Source organism: Magnolia sinica, chromosome 9 (assembly GCF_029962835.1).
Source record: "Magnolia sinica isolate HGM2019 chromosome 9, MsV1, whole genome shotgun sequence".
NCBI classification, from domain to species: Eukaryota; Viridiplantae; Streptophyta; class Magnoliopsida; order Magnoliales; family Magnoliaceae; genus Magnolia; species Magnolia sinica.
The window spans coordinates 29,541,983-29,563,744 of record NC_080581.1 but is presented as its reverse complement, the minus strand read 5'-3'; the positions used below and the strand labels follow the sequence as shown (position 1 = coordinate 29,563,744).

Sequence of the window (21,762 nt, the reverse complement as noted above, 5' to 3'; positions counted from 1 at the left end):
CATCCAATGTCTGTATCTTCTATCATTCCTTTCCAAGTCCACAACGAGAGTGAGGGAGAACTTTCTAAAGAAAGTAGAAAATGCCATTTTATCCCCAAGTGGAAATTTCTGCTTCCATTGAATGTCTTCTACCATCATTGGAAATGCCCAAGAAATCCCACAAATATTGAGAAAGTAGTTCCAAAGTCCAAAATCATCCTTGTGTCAAACAGAGTGAAACGAGATGAATTTTTCTTTTGTTTTCATTCTGCCAAGTCAACATCATTCAACCTACGGGTGAATTGCCACTCAAGTTCAAGTTTCCAGTCCATCAATCTATGCCTAATTCTTCTGTCAGAAGTTCACCTTCCACACCTGAGATTTCTTTACACCTAACCACTAAAAATATAATAGAAAACTAATAGCACTGAATGGGCTTTGTTTCTTTTTTATTAACAAGAGTAACCTTACTAATGAAGAACGAAAAGAAATATAGAAAAGGACAGAGAAACTAGAAATATATACAGGAGGGTCTACAGTTGCAAATGACACCCTTTATAGCTTGGGAATGAGCAATAAAAAGCAAGCAAAGTACATTTAATTCCATTATCTGAAGAAAAAATCCATCCCTGTATATCTGCACTGAAGGGGAGTCTCATACACTAACAATAATAGAAGAACAAGGGAAGATGGCAAAAACCGTAATGTTATCCAAACATCACCCTTTACAACTTGATAAAACTCTCCAAAAATTACCTTAATAACTTTATAAGCTCTATTTGTGCTTCTTTCTTCTTCTTTTTTTTGGGAAAGATGAAGCTCTATTTGTGCTTGACTTTATTCAGCCTCAAACATCTAATACACAATTCCAATTTGCAATTTCAATACTAGTGAGTGAATGAGAAGACTCAACATCCAGGCATCTTCAGAATGCCAGTAAAATGTGCATGGGCATGATAATCTCAATAAAAACCACCAATTCCAATTATCTCATGAAATTCTTAATGGAATAAAAGAACTCAAGTGCCAAAACAATCATATTCAGTGACACAATAAAAAATCCCAAAATAAAAATACAAAAAGTAGATGGATAAAGAATCCCAAAAGAAAAATAGAAACAGAAGATGGATTGAATTGTGGAAAGGGGTAAGGCCCCCAAACAAACAATTATAAGGCAGATGCATCTTCTTTGACAATAGATACCTTATAGCCACTCAAGTTCATATCTATTATCTCTTTGCAGTTCTTAACCAAATGCTTCATACTTAAATTTGTTACCCTGATCTCAATCGTCATTCCAGTCCTAACATATTAGTATGAACAAGGATGATATTAGGGAATCACTATTCACACCCAACTTGATTGATTTGCTTACACCTATTTTCCATCTTAGGAACTGAGATGGTAGAAAATGTACTATCTTAATTCTCAAAATGGAAATTGGTGCTAGGAAATCAATCAGGCTAGGTGTAGATATCAATTCCCTAATGTTATCGTTGGGTATGTTGAAAATATCATGAGGCAGCCATACAAAACAGGTGAAATACCTCACGTTCCAGTAGATGGAGAAGTTCTTGAGTTTTGGGGAGGCACTAGTTATACCTTCAATTCCATTGTCAGAGATCTTCTGGCAGCAATTCAGATTTAGAGACGGCAAGCCTTGAAGTGTCTCCATACACTGTCAATTCACAGTGGTAAAGGGAGAGGGAGATCGATCGTAGAGGGAGAGGGAGAGGCGTAGAGAGAGAGAGTGGGAAAGAGAGAGGGAGAGGTGCAGAGCGAGAGAGAGAAAGGGAGAGGAGGGAGAGGGAGTGGTAGATCGAGAGGAGAGGGAGAGAGAGAGAGGGAAAGAGAGAGGGAGAGGCGTAGAGAGAGAGGAGAGATGGAGGGAGAGGGAGTGGTAGACGGAGAGAGAGAGAGTGAGTGAAATGCCCTCTTTGGGCGCGGCTCTGTTTTGAGCGCGCGCCCAAATTTGGGCCGGACGAACGCAGACGGTCTGGACAGGGGCTCCGTGGGGCCCACCATGATGTATTTGGTTAATCCATGCCGATAAATAATTTTAATAAATTATTTTAGTTTATGACACCAAATTTTAGGTATATTGAAGGCCCAAGTGGACCACACCATAAGCAGCAACTATAAATTAATATCCATGTTTCCTACCGTGTGGTCCACTTGAGCGTTCGATCTAGCTGATTTTTTTTGTCATTCTCTAACTTAATATTTACAAATATATAAACGGCATAGATATAACATATAGTTTTTTTTTAGGCATCATAAAGCCCCTTATAATACCATTAATTATTAATGGTGTATTAACTTTTCAGCTACGGATTAAAACCGTAGTAACTATAGCTAAGGCTTATATCCGTAGCAGAAAACTAACGTGGTCTGTATCCTTTATCTCTTTTTTTCGGTAGTGTCACTTCTGGGCCTACATAATGCCCTAAAACCACCCCTCTCTCATTCCATACGAATTCTCTAACACTAGGAGAGAAGAGAGAAAAGAGGAGGAAAGAGTGAGGAGAAGAGAGAGAGAGATCAAGAGTTAGTTGCCGGGATTCATTCCCACCACTACACGTACCGAATCATATCTCCCGTATCGCTACACCGTCGATTCCGACTTTGTTTTTGGATAAGAAATCCTAACGCTGATCTGTTTTAGGAATCCAAATAAAGAAATCGGTGAAATAGCTTATTTATTCCAATGTTTAGGTAACCGTTGTGCCGTAGACAAAGACGTTGTGTACAAACTGAGTTCGTAACGAGTAAACCGACAAAAGGTGCAGACTATAAACATTTAGGTTATGGTTTTCAAGGCTTTCAATGTCAGCTAATGATTTATGTCTGACTTGATTGCTACCATATGATCTTAGTTATGATGTATTCGATAATTTATACATGTGTGGGAACTATGTGAATATAAAATGCATTCCATGTGTTTATTGAAATGTTTGAATGAATATAAAATCATGATTTGTACTTGTCATGACTATTAACCTAGAATACATGATTGTTGTATGTATAACAACTCCTTTGTGAAAGGATTTGCCATAATATATGCTATAACTAATTTAGTTCATATATGTGGTAACGTGTAGTCTAACTGTTTGATAAAATGTCTGAATGAGAAATTGTTTGATGAATTGTATTTATTAAGGGTGTTGAGACGAAATCCTCAACTACCTTATCCATACGTATAAATCCGTTCACGTAACCTAAATTATTACCACGTGATTTATGTATGAAATGCATATGTATAATAACATTTTCAGTGTGTTTGTTAAACTGCTCAAATGGGATTTATTTTTAAAATGTTCGTTAAATGCTTACATGATTATCACATGTATACATATGCTACATTTGAGTATGATTAGGACTACTACGTAATCTAGGCAATTGGTAATGGTTCCAGATTGAGTGGCCGAACTAGTCTCGCCACAGTGGATGAGTTCGTTGAATCCAAGTCGTACGATGATTGTCGATAGTACTTAGGCCACATGTAGTGCTTATACGTTCCATGTTGATTAATTTAGCGTGCGCTCATACCAATCAAATTTGTTAAATAAACTGATTGGCCTATTATGTGTTTACCATGTATGGATGCTACTGCTTGAATCTAAGATACCTTTACCAATGTAAATGCCTGTTTCAACTATGGTGCTACGATCCGCTAAGACTCATGAGCCGGGCATGATGGTATGGGACACCGTGGTCGAGCCGTCGGCCTACACTGGGGTGATGAGCCTCCCCGTAGTGACCAGTGAGCAACCCAAACTCGTGAGTTGAACACGGTGATATGAGACACTATATTCGAGCTGTCGACGTACATCGACGATGCCTGGCTGTAGTCCCAACTTGGGTTAGGGTGAACCGTCTTATCCAGACCCCCTTCAAAAATAGCGCTCCAGTTGGTAGGGCATTGGTAGAGTAACTTCGAGTATAAACTAGGCCTACACTAAGGTGACGAGCCTCTCCGTAGTGACCTGAATTTGCTTATCCACTACTATTAAATTAGGGGTGATGTTGCCCTATAACTTGTCTATCGTATGTGATTAACTTGGATTGACGACCCTAGATGGATCATTGTTTGGGTAAATGATAAAAAGGGAGATACCTTAGCTTCCCGAATCTACTATATGAATAAGTCTAATTAAGAACTTGGCTAACATAACCCTGCATCACATTGCATGTGCCTTTAGCGAGGAAGAGCACAGTGGGAGTTTAACATGTGCGACCGTAAGATGGTGTTGCTAAGGGAGTGCTGGCGGGGGCATACATCATTACAATATACCATCCTTGCATTAATAAGAGTGATTATGATACAATTGTTGTACTGCTTTATCATTACTGCTTGACTGAATTGATAACATGTTAACATTTACTTTATAGTTCCACTTAATTAGCTACTCATTCCCACCTGGGATGGTGTTTTAAAATACCAACCAGACTCTGTTGTAGATGCAGGTGGCGACGATGTCCACATTGCTGATATGGATTTCATAGACAAGGAGGAGGAATTCTCCTATGTTCAGCTATTAGGCGGGTCTATGTAAACCATGTACTGATCGACAGGATTACAGGGACTATAAGGATTAGTTGGACATTTATATTTTCATATTTTGTAAATTTTGGATCAATACATTTATATATATTCAGCCTAGTAACATACTCATACTCTGGGGATTGATAAACACTTATATACTTTATATACCTATCTCAGTCTTTCGCTTGCTTAACTTAATTATCTCTAGAGTATGATATGCTGATTTAGTATAATCCCACTCTTGTTTCATGCACTAATATGGACAACATTTAAACATCATTATCTATGTTGCATAAGTGATGCGTTGGAACTCGGGAGTTGAGCTTTGCTCGACCCCGATTTTCAGGGCATTACAAATACGATCACTGAAATTCCTATTAAGGTTGGATGTCATCCTTGGTGGCCCTAAGGCAGGCCCATGTTTACTATAGGTGGTTTAAGGCCCACCATAGGCCCTTTTTAGGACCTCTTATTCTCTTAGGCATATTTATTGTCCTCCTTAGCCTTGTGGGCTACCCCAAAGTATTGGGCCCCCACTAGAGGTTTGTTCCTAATATTTAATTGTCTAAGTACTTAGACTTGATTCCCTCCTTGGGAAGGAGGAGTATGTTCTAAGTCATCATTGTCGTATGGCACGCCCTCATGACCCATATGCATCATTAAGTGATTAGATTGCATTTGTGTGTGTGGTCATGATAGAGGGATGGAGTTTCCCCTCTTATGCACATTGTGCGCTTGGAGTTAGTGCATGATTGGTATGCATGACTCATGCATCTGGCATCGCATCTCATGGATATTGTTGCCCATGCTTCATCAGGGCCTTGCCTCCACAGGGATATTCATGGATGGCCGTATGTGGACACCGGAAATGTTACTTGAGCATATAGGGAGCATATGATGCCCATGGATGAAATTTTCAAAACTTCGATGGTACTAAGGATCTGCCCCAACGTCGTGACCATGGGGAAACTATGAGTACACGAGGGCTTTACACCGTTAGGTCGCAACTCCCACTGTCGTGTAGTGGGTTGGGATGGGGTGTGGCCTTACCCACCTATAAGGGAGAGCATTGTTAGGCTGAGTTTGACTAGCTCATGAATTGGTCCGCTACCGTCGAGCCTTGCTGGTGATTGGTTATCCAAGGGCGGCTAATGAGGTCTCCTACGATCGTTTGACTGTGTGGGTCTGTAAAGTGGCAGTCATCCTCCAGTATACTAGACCCCGGTAGATTCCTTATGATGGAACTGTATTAACTTGTGGATTAGATATGAGGACTGACATCACTTCACGTCGCATTTGCATCGGCTACATAAGCCTTTTATGCATCACCTTGGTATGACACCCAGTACTCATTACACTGTATTCATGATAAGCCTCAGTAAGGCTAGTGATATTGTCATTGATAATATTTTCCTTCCTGTATCTACTATTATTCTTCTGCGCACCATTGTCACACACTTCCACCACCCTCTAAGCTTCTATAAGCTTATGCACAATTGATGCGTGCAGGAGATCCTAGGTCAGCGTTGTAGTGGCAGAGCTTGGATATGTGTTGAGCCGAGGACCCAGTGTTGCAGATCTTCTTCCTTCTTCCCTTTGTCATCAGATGTATTTACCTTCAGCATTGTATTAAAGCTCAAATTTATAGTGGATTTTGTGATGTGTGCGTATGTTATTTCTGAGTGTACTTGCTACTTATGTTATTTCTGACATGTACTTGGGTATGCTCATATTGGAAATGGTTATATGTTTATGAAAATCCTCCTTGTTGGATCCCAGGATCTGAACCTGCCTCAGGAGCCGAGAATGGGGTACTATAGAGGTTGTTGCGATGAGAATCGGCTATCGGGTTCCTTGTGAGTCCGGTGACCGAGTCTGGAGTGTGACAATATGCATGTGGCTCAATCGATGAGTGGATTGGCTTTAGTCAGGGCACTTACAAAGTGCAGCCAGCCTAGACCTATATCTCACACCAATGTTTCTACACTCACACATGTAGTTTGTTGCATAGGGATGAAAATGCAGTGAACGTTCAACCTTCAAATGATTCTAATTTTAATTTCTACATTCCAATTTCACTTACCTTTTATTTATGCAGGGAACTACAAAAGCCTACCAACTGTGATATGCCAAAATGACAATTTGAATGCTATTTGAAATACTTATAGATTCCTACCAACTGTCCATGTTCCGAATCAAAGTCATGCTCATACTATTATCATTATCAAATTCTTTTTTTACAAACACCATGCCAGACTTCTTTTTCACTCTATTTCAATTTTCTGTTTGATTTTTTTAATGTCCAGAGATACAGGTTCATCGACGAAAGAATTCCATTGATGCATTGCTTGCCAAATAGGTCGTCCTTCCACCCCAAATGACAACCAAGGTGAAAGGCCTTTTAAAAGGCCTGAAATATATTTCACAAATATTCGGTATGTGATTTGCAATTTTAAAAGGTCTTTTTTATGATATTTTCAGTGCTTCTTTTTGTAATGTTTGGGAATTTAATCTTTTAAGCATGCCTGGTTTTTTTCCCCTGAAATCAGCTTGGGTTTTGTGGTTTTGTCTATTTTCTTTTGTTTTGGCTTTTCTTTTGGTATTGGATTTTTTCTTTTAATTTATGTAATTTCTTTTCTGTTTTTTCAGGGTCGTAATTGACAATGCATGATGCTTGTAAGAATGAAGCTACTATTCAAGTAACCTGGAATACCGTTTGGTTTTGTGTTGGGAATTTGAATCTGAAGAGAGAAATATTCAGTCTTTCTATTTTTTAATTTTCCAAAAAGTTGTTTATATATAAGGTTCATTTGGTTGCACCAAATATAATGAAATTTCTTGATGTTTTGCACTAAACTAGACTAATTAATAATGAAATATTATGAAATTTCATGATATTTAGTGAACCCAAACACACCGTTACTGATTTTTTGTTCTTTTATGTATTAGAAATCTTCTTTAAATGATATTCAGTGGGATGTTTTGTTTTTAGGTTCACAGTGTAAAGAAGCATGGGATTCTACTAGAAGTAGTTTAGTTTCAGATTGATCTAAAACTCCATGAAGCATGCACATTGCAGTAAAATCCCTCCAAATCATAAATATCCATTAGGATTTCGAAGAAAAAAAAATAAAGAAAAAGAGAAAGTAGGAAACATTTTCTTTCTTAAAGGAGACAGTTTCATGGTTTTGACACTTAGATTAGGGATTGGTAGAGGATTATTGGACATTGGAAAGAAAAGCTACTGTTTTGATTCATTGGAGCCTTGAGTTTTCAATTGCTAAGTTTTTCTTACTTCTATTTTTCATGGCTGGATACTTGCCAATTTGCTTTTTTGTTTCAGCAATCTACCACAAACACTGTGCCCAGGTGATCTTATACACTCTTTTAATGTCTGAAAGGTGTGTCTGACATGGTTACTTCTCATACAGCATTTTTTACTGTGGTGTTTCTTTTTAAAGTTAGTTTAGAGTGGTATTATTTAAGTTCATAATAGATATATCTGATTGAGATGCTTTTGTCTATTGCATCTTCTATTGTAGAATCTAAACACGCGCAAAGGTTGTTTCACCTCAATGTCTTCAAGCTGTTGCTGGACCTAACTTTATAGGGACGACTGTCTTTCTCGTCTCTGGTCGGTGGGTTTCTCGTCTCCGACCGTATAGTGGATGAACTACTGCACGATAATCACATCAGCCGGACAATCATGACCAACCCCACAATTGGTTATTATGTGTTCTATTAGATGCTTAAAAGTCCATTTTTATTATCCCAGTTATTTTTGTTTTCTTTTTTGTTTTTTGGTCCTTGATATTAAGGTTTTATATTATGTGGTTTGAACAGCTTGCAAAATCAATAGATATATCTGATTTAGATGCTTTTGTCTGTTGGCAAGTAATCATATAATACAAGTAATCATTCGAAGGGTTTAAAATTGTTCTTAAAATTCTATCCTAAAATCTGACCGTTGGCAACATTAAAAAGGGTTTTAAAACCGCTTCCAAAATTTTGTTCCTAAAATCTGATCGTTGGTACTAGAACGATTTAAAACTGTTCCTAAAATTCCATCTCTAAAATTTGAAATGGAACCCAAAACGGTTCTGAACCGTTTCTTCTTCCTCTTCTTCTTCTTCTTCTTCTTTTTTTTTTTTTTTTCTGACGCCTCATTTAGGAGCAGTTTAAAACCGTTCCTGAAGCATTTAGGAATGGTTTAAAACTGTTCCTAAATGACGATTTTGGTGTAGTGTACATCAAGACAGGGCATTGATTCTATCCATAGACTTACTTTTCAATGGGTAAGGAGAAGAGGGGGCATTGTTGTTGTTGTTTTGTTTTGTTTTTTTTTTTTTTTTTTTTTTTTTTTTTTCTTTTTTTCTTTTTCTTTTTTTTTTTGGCTTTTTGTAGACTTTGACTTCATTCCATATAGGATGAAGCTGGGCAACCAGATTTAGGGCATGCTCACCATGCGATTCAGGCTATGATTGTTTGGCACCATCTCTACTGTCAGATCTAGGATGAAGGAAGCTTATCCTCTTGAATGTGTGGTTGATTTAAATAGGCCATCGGTTTTCTTATTTCGTCTTTTAGTAAATAGTTGCATTAGTCTCGCTGCAAAGATATTGACATGTCCATCCAATTCTACAATATATCCCCAAACAATTTATAGAAAATTTTTAATGAAAAGAAAATTGTAATTGAATATTTTTATTAGTAAGATATAGGTATTGATGTTGACTCTATATGGAATGATTAAAGCTGGCAATGGACCAAGCCGGGACTAGGAAAAACCAACATTTTGAGTAGGTTTGCTCATTGCCGTCCATTATCATCTATTTTGACCACTAGTCTGATTGAAACTCCACTAGGTGTTTAATCCACCAGATATTGCTTGTGATATCTGGGGCTCGTTCCTAGCTTTTATGCTTTGAATTGGTGTGATCTTTGTTGTTAGAAGCCTATTGCCCGATGCAGTGCTGTGGAGTCCACCGTGATGTATGTATTTCGCATCAATGTCATTCATCCATTTTGCCAGCTCATTTTCGAGCACGAGCCTAAAATTGAAGCAGATCCAAAGCTCAAGTCGACCACACCACAGGAAATGATGGAGATTGAACACTCCACCATTAAAAACTTCTTGGCAGCCACAAAAGTTTAATTTAGATCAAGCTGATATTTGTGTTTCCCTTCGTCCAGGTCTATGTGACGGTATGAACAGGTTGGAAGGCAAATAAGCATAAGTATCATGATGATCATAGGAAGGTTTTAATGGTTGGTGTCATAATTCCCACTGTTTCGTGTGGTGTGGTCCACTTGAGTTTTTGATTGCTTCTTTTTTTGGCTCATGCCATGAAATGATCTGGCAAAATTGATTGATGGCATTGATATAAAACACATACATCACGGTGGCTCTCATAGAGTCTTCTTGGTGCAGGGGTTTCTTAGGAATCCGCATTTATTGGGTATTGAACTTTTAAGATTCTTGGGATCCAAAGCAACCGGTGGATTTAGAATTTCTTCCTACTTCTCAAAGGGTATTTTGAGATGTTTGGGGTTAATCTAGTGGTATAGATATTCAATCTAACATATTCTAACCATTAACGCTATACATGTTTGATTTGGACCATTTCACCGTCCTATCAAAGTTTGGTTTGAACCATTTCACCATCCAAAGCCAGAAAACAAAAGTGCTGATTAAAGACACACCACACCACACCACACCATGCTATGATCCCGACCGTGGCACCCAAGGTTGCACGAGGTTGCTCACATGACATACTCTTGTTTTCAAATACAAAGGATTAGTGAGGAGCTTTTAAATAAATGCTTAGCTTTTTTAATAACTTTCTAATTAACATGGGACAAAACTAAACATAATTAAGGAAAATGAATTAACAAAGGTAAAAACTGATTTATTTTTTTTCTAGATTTTCTAATCTTCCTTTTTAACCATTTTAATTTGACAATATGACAGTGCAACTATTTGATTTAACATATTTTAACGGCCAATATCTATTACACAGTTCCACCCATGGAACTTCAATTTCCCATGCTAATCAAATGGTTGGGACCATCCCATCAAACTTTTAATTGGACCATTTTACCATCCTAAGCAGAGAAAACATTTTTTTATGGCATCAATTGTTTCATCCATGGGGTGGAGATGAGGGCATACTTTTCAAACAGAAGGAGATGGGCATTGGTTCTGTCCATAGACTTGCATTGTGTATTTATTTTTTTTTTATTTTTTGACTTCTTTTCATATATGATGAAGACTAGATTGAGGGCATGCTCACCATGTGCAACTGGATTCGGGCTATGATTATCTGGCACCATCTCTACCGTCATATATATCTAAGATGAATGAAAAGCTTGTCTTCTTGAATGTGTGGTTGATTTAAACAGGACATCGGTTTCTTTGTTTTGGCTTTTATTAGGTGGTTGCATCAGTCTCACTGCAAAGATGTGGACATTTCCATCCAATTCTACGATCTGTAGCCAAACAATTTAATGAAAAGAAAAATGTAATTGAACATTTTTATTAGTAAGATATAGATGTTGATGTTGAATCTACGGAATGATTAAAGCTGGCAATGGACCAAGCCTGGGCTAGGAAAAATCAACATTTTGAGTAGGCTTGCTCATTGCCATCATTATAAGATATTTTGACCACTAATTTGATTGAAACTCCATGCGGGGATGGGTGACCTGAAGGCTAGTTTTGGTGCTGCAATATTGCTTATGTTGCATGGTAGGTGTTTAGTCGACCAGAGACTACTTGTTATCTTTGGGGCTCGTTCCTGGCTAATGCTTTGAATTGGTGTGATCCTTGTTTTCATAGGCATAGGCAGCGCAGTGGGGTCTACCGTGATGTATGTATTTTGCATTAATGCCATTCATCCATTTTTCCAGCTCATTTTAAGGCATGAGCCCAAAATTGAAGCAGATCCAACGCTCAAGTGGACCACACTACAGGAGATGATGGAGATTGAACACAAACTTCTTGGCAGCCACAAAAGTTTTAGATCAAGCTGATATTTGTGTTTCCCTTGTCCAGGTCTGTATGACGGTGTGAACAGGTTGGATGGCAAATTAGCACAAGCATCACGGCAGGTCATAGGAAGGTTTCAATGGTGGCTGTCATAATTCCCACTGTTTCCTGTGGTATGGTCCACTTGGATTGCTTCTTTTTTGGCTCATGCCCTGAAATGAGCTGGAAAAATTGATTGATGGCATTGATATAAAACACATACATCACCACAGTGGCTCTCACGTTGGAAAGGGATGGGCTGCTACTCCTGCCACTAGCCAATGGCTAGTGGTCGGTGCTCTATGGGCCCCACCATGATGTATGTGTTTCATCCTTGCCATCCACTCATTCTTTCAGATCATTTTATGGTATGAGCCCAAGAATGAAGTTGATCCAAATCTCAAATGGACCGCAAAGTGTTGATTGAACGCCTACCATTAAAAATTTTGTGGGGGCCACAAAAGTTTTGGATCAAATTGATATATAATTTTTTCGCTTCATCCAAGTCTTTATTACATAATTAATAGGTTAGATGTCGAACAACCATTAAAGTGAGCCCTAGGAGGTTTTAATGGTGGACATTCAATCACTATTGTTTTCCCATGGTGTGGTCTACTGGAGATTTAGATCTACCTATTTTTGAGATCAAACCTTAAAATTATCTTTCAAAATGGTTGGACGGCATGGATAAAACACATACATCATGGTGGGCTCCACATAGTACCCACTACCATCCACATGGCTAGTGGCAGTGTCACTAGCCAAACACTCGTCCGGCTCTCACATAGAGTTGGGCATCCAGCCGAGTCGAGTCGAGGTGGGCCAAGCTCGGCTCGGCTTGTCCATGTTGCACTCAAGTTCGAGCTCGAGCTTGAGCTTGGCCTCAAGCTCGATATTGAATCTTGACTTGTTTGCCAAAGCTGTCGAGTCGAGCTAGTGGGTCGAGTCAAGTCAAGTTTACCTTAAGTCGAGCTCGAGCTTGTTGGGTGAGAGATAATGGATTCTGTTCTTGATCCTCCTCCACTAATGAAAAATTCAAAAATCTTAGGAGAATCAAAACAAAACCCAATGAAAAAACCAAACAAAGCTTCAGAAATCCAAGTAAAGAGCTTTAGCCAATCAGATCATTGGATTTCCTTGAAGCTCTAACAAATCTGAGAACTCATCTCGGATTTCTTAAGTTTGTCACCCAAGAAGTAGATCTCAAGAGATTGAAATCATACTATTGTGGAGTTGAAATGAAAACAGGTGGTGGTGGTCCAGGCGGGTGTGCGACTGGCAGCGGGTAGAGAGAGAAGAAAGGAAAAGGAAAAGGGGGTGCGTGCGGTCCGATAGAGACTCTAGGGTTATATATATATATATATATATATATATATATATATATATATATATATATATATATATATATATAGGGAAAAGGTACTATGTGCTCAACCTCACGAGTCTGTCCCATGAGATCGAGCTGTGTGGGCCCCATCGTGATGCATTTCGAACATCTAGCCCATCAGTCAGATGCACCATTCCATCATGGGCCTAAGTCTCAAAAATCAAGTCAATTCGTGACTTGTGTGGGCTACACCACATACAGAAGTGGGGAAGGGCCGTGCACCATTAAAACATTCATAATCATTTTTTAGGCCCACCGAGATGTGGTTTGCAAATCCAGTCCATCCATTATGTGTGTCCCACTTGGATGAGGGTTCAGACCAAGTTTCAGCAGCATTCAAAACTCAAGTGGGCCCCACCAAGTGCTTTTATATGTTTTAACGGTGTCTTCACGTGATTTTAGATGATATGGCCCACCTGAGTTCCGTATATGGCTGATTTTTGGGATATCCCATAATTTAAAGGGGATCCATCAAATGTACGGTGTTGATGGTTGACACGCATCACGGTGGGGCCCACACAGCTCGACCTCACGAGAGTTTATCGTGAGGTCAAGCACATAGTACCTTTTCCTATATATATATATATATATATATCGAGCTTCAAGTCAAGTTGAGTTGAAATGCCCCTTGTTCGAACTCGGCTTGAACTCAACTCGAGCTTCAAATAATTAGCTTGACTCGACCCGAATCGGTCATTCAAGTCGAGTCAATCCGAGCTGACTCGAGCCGAGTCGAGCGAGTTTTTCGAGCTAGCTCGACTCGTAAACAGCCCTACTCTCACATGGTGGGGTTACCAGGAAATCTGCATTTATTATGTATTGAACTTCCACAAGTTGGACACGGATTGTCTCCGGCTGGCAATGGGGATAAAATTTGAGTGGCAACCATGATGTACAGGTCTTATCCACACCGTCCATCCATTTTTTCGTATCTTTTTAGGGGATAAGACAAACATTTAGGCAGATCCAAGGCTCAAGTCGACCACACCACAGGAAGCAGTGGTGATAATGATTCTTACCATTGAAACTTTTCTAGGGTCCACCGTGATGTTTATTTTCCATCCAACTTATTCATAAAGTTACATAGACGTGGATGAAGAGAAAACACAAATATCAACTCCATCCAAAACATCTGTGGCCCTCAAGAATCTTTCAACGGTAAGAGTTTAATCCCCATTGTGTAGTCCACTTGAACCTTGGATCTGCCTTATTTTTTGTTTTGTACACTAAAATTATACGAAAAAATGGATGGATGGTGTGGATAAGAGCCATATATCACGGTGGCCACTCAAAGCTACTGAGATAGGCAGAGGTAGGATGCAATCCGCCTCCCTAAGAGTCTTGGGTCCAAAGCAACGGGTGGATCCAGAAGTTCTTACTACTTACCTAAGGGTATTTTGAAATATTTGGGGAAGATCCGGTGGTGTAGATATTCAATCTAACATATTCTAACCATCAACTATTCATGTTTGATAAAGTTTGGTTTGAACCATTTCACCATCCAAAGCAGGGAAAACTATTTTGATAACAATCAATTGATACTTCTTTATTTTACATGTAATGTGAACAGATTGCTATATCATGCCCAGGTTCCATGGGTTACAACATACCATCTCAAGATCCTTAGGGCCGAGGCAATTGGCACTGAGAAGTTTAAAACCATGGGGTGGAGATAGGGTATGGTTTCTCCATAGCAAAACTTACTTTTCAAAGGGGTCAAAACGGCACAGCTTTTGTCCATAGACTTACTCTTTCAGTGGTTGGAGAGAAGATAAGCCATGACTTCTGTAGCTAGACTTGACTTCCTTGTACGTTAGATGAATAGCAGTGTATGGTGAGACAGTGCATCAGTTTTCTCAGTAGACTCGAATGTCTTTTCACATGGAACGAAGACAGTGATCGATCCAATTAGAAAATTCTTCTCCAATGGGCCAAGTTACATTTCACATTCTTTTGGTCCAATGCATCTATGCTACATCCTACATCTAGACAGGGCATGATTTTTTTTTTCCGTAGACTCGACTTCATTCCATATAGGATGAAGTTGGGCAACTAAGATTTAGGGCATGCTCACCCATGCGATTCAGGCTATGATTGTTTGGCACCATCTCTACTGTCAGATCTAGGATGAAGGAAGCTTATCCTCTTGAATGTGTGGCTAATATAATAGGCCATCGGTTTTCTTATTCCCGCTTTTAGTTAGTAGTTGCATCAGTCTCGCTACAAAGTTATTGACATGTCCATCCAATTCTACAATCTTTCCCCAAACAATTTATTGAAAGTTTTTAATGAAAAGAAAAAAGTAATTGAATATTTTTATTAGTAAGATGTAGGTATTGATGTTGACTCAATGGAATGATTAAAGCTGGCAATGGACCAAGCCGGGACTAGGAAAAATCAACATTTTGAGTAGGTTTGCTCATTGCCGTCCATTATCATCTATTTTGACCACTAGTTTGATTGAAACTCCACTAGGGGTTCAATCCACCAGATATTGCTTGTGATGTTTGGGGCTCATTCCTAGCTTTTATGCTTTGAATTGGTGTGATCTTTGTCGTCAGGAGCCTATTGGCCGGAGGGAGCGCTGTGGAGTCCCCTGTGATGTTGCATCAATGCCATTCATCCATTTTGCTAGCTCATTTTAGGGCATGAGCCTAAAATTGAAGCAGACCCAAAGCTCACGTGGACCACACCACAGGAAATGATGGAGATTGAACACTCCACCATTAAAAACTTCTTGGCAGCCACAAAAGTTTTAGATCAAGCTGATATTTGTGTTTCCCTTTGTCCAGGTCTATGTGACGGTGTGAACAGGTTGGATGGCAAATAAGCATAAGCATCACGACGGGTCATAGGAAGGTTTCAATGATTGGTGTCATAATTCCCATTGTTTCATGTGGTGTGGTCCACTTTGAGTTTTGGATTGCTTCTTTTTTGGCTCATGCCCTGAAATAAGCTGGTAAAATTGATTGATGGCATTGATATAAAACACCCGGGTCTTCTTGGTGTCCAGGTTACCAAGGAATCTGCGTTTATTCCGATATTAAACTTGTAAGATTCTTGGGATCCAAAGCCACAGGTGGATCTAGAAGTTCTTCCTACCTCTCTAAGGGTATTTTGAGATGTGGGGTTGATCTAGTGGTGTAGATATTCAATCTAACATATTCTAACCATCAATGCTATACATATTTGATTTGGACCATTTCACAGTCCTATCAAAGTTTGGTTTGAACCATTTCACCATCCAAAGCAGGAAAACAAAAGTGCCGATTAAAGATACACCACACCGCACCATGCTATGATCCCGACCGTGGCTCCTGCGGTTGCATGAGGTTGCTCACATGGCATACTCTTGTTTTTAAATATAGAGGATTAGTTAGAAGTTTTTATATAAATGCTTAGTTTTCTTAATAACTTTCTAACATATGACAAAACTAAACATAATTAAGGAAAGTGGATTAACAAAGTTAAAAAATGATTTTTTTTTTCTACATTTTTCAAATCTTCCTTTTTAACCATTTTAATTCGACAATATGACGGTGCAAATTTCGATTTAACATATTTTTACAGCCAATATCTATTAGAGAGTTCCACCCATCGAGCTTCAATTTCCCATGCTAATCAAATGGTTGGGACCATCCCATCAAACTTTTATTTGGACCATTTTACCATTCTAAGTGGAGAAAACGTTTTTTTATGGCATCAATTGTTTCATCCATAGGGTGGAGATGAGGGCATACTTTTCAAACGGAAGGAGATGGGGCATTGGGTCTGTCCATAGACTTACTTTTCAGTGGGTAAGGAGAAGATATGGCATTATATTTTGTTTTTTTCTTTTCTTTTCTTTTTTGTAGACTTGACTTCCATATAGGATGAAGACCGGGCAACTAGATTGCTATGCGCAACTGGATTCGGGCTATGATTCTTGCACCATCTCTACAGTCTGATCTAAGATGAAGGAATCTTGTCTTCTTGAATGTGTGGTTGATTTAAACAGGACATCAGTTTCTTTGTTTTGGTTTTAATTATTAGGTGGTTGCATCAGTCTCACTGCAAAGATATTGGCATGTCCATCCAATTCTACAATCTGTAGCCAAATATTTTACTGAAAATTTTTAATGAAAAGAAAATTGTAATTGAATATTTTTATTAGTAAGATGTAGATTTTGACGTTGAATCTATGGAATGATTAAAGCTGGCAATGGACCAAGCCTGGGATAGGAAAAATCAATATTTTGAATAGGCTTGCTCATTGCCATCCATTATCAGCTATTGTGACCACTAATTTGATTGAAATTCCGTGCAGTGATGGGTGACATGAAGGCTAGTTTTGGTGCTGCAATGTTACTTAAGATGTATGGTAGTTGTTTAGTCCACCAGATACTGCTTGTGATGTTTGGGGCTCGTTCCTACCTTATGGTTTGAATTGGTGTAATCCTTGCCTATTGACCAAGGCGGCGCTGTGGGGTCCACTGTGATGTATGTATTCTGCATCAATGCCATTTATCCGTTTTTCCAGCTCATTTGAGGACATGAACTCAAAATTGAAGCATATCCAAACCTCAAGTTGACCACACCACAAGAAATGATGGAGATTGAACACCCGACCATTAAAAACTTTTTGGCAGCCACAGAAGTTTTAGATCAAGCTCGTCCATGTGACGGTATGAACTTATTGGATGGCAAATGAGCGTAAGCATCACGGCGGGCATAGGAAGGTTTCAATGGTTGCTGCCATGACTCCCACTGTTTCCTGTGGCATGGCCCACTTGGATTGCTTCTTTTTCGACTCATGCCTTGAAATGAGCTGGTAAAATTGATTGATGGCATTGATATAAAACACATGCATCAGAGTGGGTCTCACGTCGGAAAGGGGTTGGCTACTCCCCCGCCACTAGCCAATAGCTAGTGGTCCTTGCTCTTTGGGCCCCACCATGATGTATGTATTTCATCCATGCCGTCCAATCATTCTTCCAGATTATTTTATGGTATGAGCCCAAAAATTAGGTTGATCCAAATCTCAAATAGACTGCACTGTGTTGATTGAACGCCTACCATTAAACAATTTTTGGAGGCCACAAAAGTTTTGGATCAAGTTGATGTATAATTTTTCCCTTTATCCAAGTCTGTATGACCTAATTAACAGGTTATATGTCAAATAACCATTACAGTGCCTTATGAGGTTTTAATGGTGGACATTCAATCACTACTGTTTCCCATGGTGTGGTCTATATTTGAGATTTAGATCTACCTCATTTTTGAGATCAAACCCTAAAATTATATTTCAAAATGGTTGGACAGCATGGATAAAACAGATACATCATGGTGGGCTCCACATAGCATCGACCACTAGCCACCTGGCTGGTGGGGTTCCCAGAAAATCGGCTTTTATTACGTATTGAACTTGTACGAGTCGGACGCGACGGGACGCGGATTTCCTGCGAAAGCCTTTCGCAGGAAGTTCCTGCACTGGAAACTCAGGTGGGGCCCATTGTGATGTTTGTGAAAAAAAATTTCCATCCATCTTTTTTGTGAGTTCATTTTAGGGCATGTTGTTAAAAATGAACGGTATCCAAAACTCAAGTGAGCCGAAAACGTGATAATTAAATGTCCACAGTTAAATATCCAGAGTTGAAATATTCGTGGGGCCAAAGAAGTTTTGATTCAAGCTAATATATATATTTTTTCAGTTCATCCCAGTAGGAATGACAGTATTAATGGTATGGATGGCATCTAAACATAACTGTTGAACCTAAGAAAGTTTTAACGGTAGGAATTTCCCTAACCACATTTTCCTTTAGTACGGCTTACTTGAGCTTTGGATACTATTCATTTTTGGCAACATGTCCTGAAATGAAAGCACAAAAAGTATGGACGGGAAAGATTTTTCACAACACACAGTGGGCCCCACCTGAGTTTCCAGCGCAGTAACTTCCTGCAAAAGCCCTTTCGCAGGAAATCCGCGTCCGGACGGGGATTGCGTCCTACCCCCGCCCGTCTCCGGCTGGCAACGAGGATAAACTTTTTGTGGCAACCGTGATGTATGGATCTTATCCGCACCGTCCATCCATGTTTTCGTACATTTTAGATGACAAGACAAACAATTATGCAGATCCAAAGCTCCAGTGGACCACACCACAGGAAGCAGTAGTGATAATGATTCTCACCATTAAAACTTTTCTAGGGTTCACCGTGATGTTTATTTGCCATTCAAGTTATTCATAAAGTTATATAGACGCTGATGAAGAGAAAACACAAATATTAACTCCATCCAAAACTTTTGTAGCCCCTTAAGAAGTTTTCTACGGTATGAGTTTAATCCCCTGTGTGTAGTCTACTTGAACGTTGGATCTGCCTCACTTTTTCATTTTCTACTCTAAAATGATACGAAAAGAATGGATTGACAGTGGATTGACAGTGTGGATAAGATCCATACATCACGAGTGGCCACTCACAGCTGCTGAGACGGGCGGAGGTAGGACGCAATCCGAGTCTTGGTCCAAAGCAACGAAATCGGATTGTGTCCTGAGTTACTCACTATGCTTTTATCGTACTAAGTAAGCTCAGTTGGGCTTACTATTAATGTGTGTGGATAATTCACGCCATCCATCCATTTTTCCATCTCATTTTAGTGGTTGAGCCGAAAATTGAAGCATGCCCAAAGCTCAAGTGGACCACAACACAGGAAACATTGGGAAAAATGACTTACACCGTTGAAACCTTGGTAGGGTCCACAGTGATGTTTATTTGTCATCCAACCTGTTCATAATATCACACAGACATGGATGAAGGGAAAACACAGATAGCAGATTGATTCAAAACTTCTATAGCCCCCAAGAAATTTTCAACAGTTGAATTTCAATTCACACTGTTTCCTGTGGTGAGGTCCATTTGAGATTTGGATATACTTCGTTTTTGGTATGTAGCCTTCAAATTATCGGTTAAAATGGATGGACGGAGTGGATAAAATATGTAAATTATAATGGACCCCACAGATATTGCTCAATACGCTTAGCATGCTGAGTTACTCAGTACGCAATCCGCGTCCCAAAGCAACGGGTGCGTATTTTGAAATGTTTGGGGAAGATCCGGTGGTGTAGATATTCAATCTAACATATTCTAACCATCAACACTATTCATGTTTGATTTGGACCATTTCACCATCCTATTAAAGTTTGGTTTGAACCATTTCACCATCCAAAGCAGGGACAACTATTTGGATCACAATGAATTGATACATCTTTATTTTACATGTAATGTGAAGAGATTGCTATATCATGCTCAAGTTCCATGGGCTACACCATACCATCTCAGGCTCCTAAGGGCCGAGGCGATTGGCACTGAGAAGTTTAAGACCATGGGGTGGAGATAGGGTATGGTTTCTCCATCGCAAAACTTACTTTTCCAAGTGGTGAAAACGGCATAGCTTTTGTCCATGGACTTACTCTTTCAATGGTTGGAGAGAAGATATGCCATGACTTCTATAGTTAGACTTGACTTCCCTGTATGTTAGATGAAGACCAGTGTATGGTAGGACAGTGCATCAGTTTTCTCACTAGACTTGTATGTCTTTTCACATTGGATGAAGACAGTGAGCGATCCAATTAGAAAATAAAGTATTAATTAACTAGCAATCACTATACGCATGGTTTTTCCAGAAAATACAGGATATGTGAATATCAAGTCAGGAGTGATCCAACTCTTTCTAAAATTTCATGAACTTAAATCTGAAAATCCATACTTACACTTGAAAGAGTTTGATGAAATCATAGCCACATTATACTTTCCTAACGTGTCTGATGATATGGTTAGGCTGAAACTATTTCCCTTCTCCTTGAAAGAGAAAGCTAAGACGTGGTTGCACTCACTACATCCACGATCTATTGGCAGATAGAATGACATGACAAGGGAGTTCATTAAGAAAAATTTCCCATATCATAAAACGAACACTCTTAAAAAGTCAATCATGAACTTCGCCCAAAAGGAAGATGAAACATTCTTCCAATATTAGGAGTGGTTCAAGGATCTCGTCAATTCATGCCCACAACACAGTTTTGAAATGTGGCACATAACAAGTTTTTTCTATGATGGGCTGACATCTTGCATGCGCCAAATGGTCGAGATAATGTGCAACGGGGAATTCATGAACAAAGAGGTTGATGATGTGTGTGATTATTTTGACAAGCTTGCTGAAAACACATAATCATGAGACATCTCCTCAAAACCTAGCATCATTTCTAAGCCTACTCAATCAAAGGAGAGGGGCGGAATATATCTTTTGAAAGATGATGATGATATAACTGCTATAGTAGCTAATCTTAGAAAGAAACTCGAGGCCATGGAACTTAAAAAGGATAAGGCCAATGAAGTTGTTTATGGTATTTGTGCTTGTAACATACATACAACTGAAAATTGTCCAACAATACCTGCTTTTCAAGAGGTATTAAATGAGCAATCGAATGCTGTAAACAATTACCAAAGACCTTTCAAGGGACCCACCACCAACAATTACCTATACTTTCTTTTATGATTAATCTCTAGTAAACTCTTTTTCCACCACTACTCTACGGCAATCTTTCATGCTTACTACTACTCTATGGTTATCTTTCACGCTTTTCGACCATTCTCTCCAACAAAAACTTCCACCTTAGGAAAATAGGTTTTTCTTCTTCTTTTAATATGTCATGTTAAAGTAAGTTTATTTGGGAAGAAAATGAGATGAAAAATACTATAAATATTCCACTTTTTAAAGATGCGTTCTTCTTTAAATGAATCTTTTACAAAGAAATAAATCAAAGGATAGAAAATAGATATTAAAACTTT

At 39.0% G+C, this 21,762-nt stretch overlaps 1 protein-coding gene and 1 non-coding gene across 3 annotated transcripts in view; one reads left to right on the top strand and one right to left on the bottom strand.

Annotated features, from left to right (window-relative positions):
• The window catches only part of LOC131254791 (uncharacterized), a 107,010-nt gene extending 90,176 nt beyond the window's left edge, over window positions 1-16,834 (top strand). Inside the window, exon 4 of one of the 2 annotated variants that reach the window (XR_009175878.1) lies at window positions 16,811-16,834. The gene's annotated coding sequence lies outside the window, so the exon portion shown is untranslated. Of the gene's footprint in view, window positions 1-16,660; window positions 16,737-16,810 lie in introns of those variants that run through there. The other variant, XR_009175877.1, reaches the window with a different exon arrangement.
• A 4,053-nt stretch (window positions 16,835-20,887) lies between these two features.
• LOC131257167 (small nucleolar RNA R71) lies at window positions 20,888-20,994 on the bottom strand. The gene has a single exon (XR_009177182.1). It is a non-coding gene; the product is annotated as a small nucleolar RNA R71 (small nucleolar RNA).
• Between the last annotated feature and the right edge of the window lie 768 nt (window positions 20,995-21,762).